Source organism: Phalaenopsis equestris, unplaced genomic scaffold (assembly GCF_001263595.1).
Source record: "Phalaenopsis equestris unplaced genomic scaffold, ASM126359v1 Scaffold000595, whole genome shotgun sequence".
In the NCBI taxonomy this organism is placed as follows: domain Eukaryota; kingdom Viridiplantae; phylum Streptophyta; class Magnoliopsida; order Asparagales; family Orchidaceae; genus Phalaenopsis; species Phalaenopsis equestris.
The window spans coordinates 177,328-178,807 of record NW_018165035.1 but is presented as its reverse complement, the minus strand read 5'-3'; positions in this window follow the sequence as shown (position 1 = coordinate 178,807).

Below are 1,480 nucleotides of genomic sequence, written 5' to 3'. Positions count from 1 at the left end.
ATATATTTCATCACAGAGTTGATTTCTCCTCGCATACTTATTTATTAGCTACATTTCGCAAAGTATGAGAAAGGAAAGAAGTCAATTACAGACAAGGGCTCGTGAGTTACATTGTGGAAACTTACATTTATATGCAGCTCCAGCTCAAGATGTGCCAAAAAATGATGCATATTTATGCTATTAATATGTGATGTGGAATGATAACGCCTACAAGATCAAACTGCTAAGAGACTTCAATGTTTCTGCTACGTTTATTGTCGCAAACCTGACTTCATACTACAAGGACCCCCAAGCTTCAACAAATAAAGTCGAAGCTCCCCTCCAACATCGGAGATTCGCGTGGAAGCTTGTCGAAATGCGACATTGTAGCCGCTACAGTACCTTATCCCCTTTTTCCTATTTGTTTCCTTGCCTTCTCTAATCCTTCATTTTCTAGAACTTTCTTTGTCTCCCACTTTTTTCCACTGTCTTTCTATTTATATTTTATACTTATTCTATCTACAATTCCTCAATATATATAGGTGTTTTTTTGCTTTGGATACGGTCAGTTTTTGGTCTTCCAAATTTCAAATTTCTATCAAGATAATCGTCGGCCTCCGTATCCCTTTTGAGGGTTGTATCCGAGAGATTAGATGATATTTCGGTTGTATCTCTCTCCCGAGGTGATGATTAACTTTCCTCTATCCTTTCCGCATCCCAAGACATCTCTCTCGATCACCGTATTTCGCTGGAGCTACCCGCAACAACAATATGTTTGTTATTTTTTACAGCCTCCCAGCCACCCTCCCCTCCCCTCATCTTCCTTCAGACGTTACTACTGCCCAAACCACCTCTCGTTCATGTTGTCCCAACCCTCCCACTGTGCCGCTTCCACCCAGGACAGTCAAGAAACACCTTCTTCACGATGTCCCACTGCTATTCACCCCAACTCCTTACAACCATCACCCAAGACAGCCACCATATTTACTAGCCCTGCATTTTTGCAATCATCAACATTTCTTTGTTGTCTCGACTCTCACCAGCCATTCTAATCCACCTAGACGATCTCCAACGTCATCAACATTTCTTTGTTGTCTCGACTCACACCAGCCATTCTAATCCACCTAGACGATCTCCAACACCCTAATAATACACTTGAGCAATGTTTACTTGTGTCATGTCATTGTAGTTCCTCTTTCAAATATGTTTGTTGTAATTGTTTATTTATTTTAGTAATATTATTTGTTTTTTTCTAATGTGATTTGAGTTAGCTCCGATACCAACCTGTTCTGTTTTATTTTACTTTCTCACAATCATGAAAACCTTAATTCTATCTATTATTCTGTGCAAATATTTTTTTTTTAATGCAGGTACCATTTGGGCTTATCTAACAATATTGTACTGCTCTGTAAAATGCTTGACGATTATGTTTTATTACAGGGAGATAAATATGCTGCTTCATTTTCACAGGGTTGGAATTTCTTCTATATATATATATATA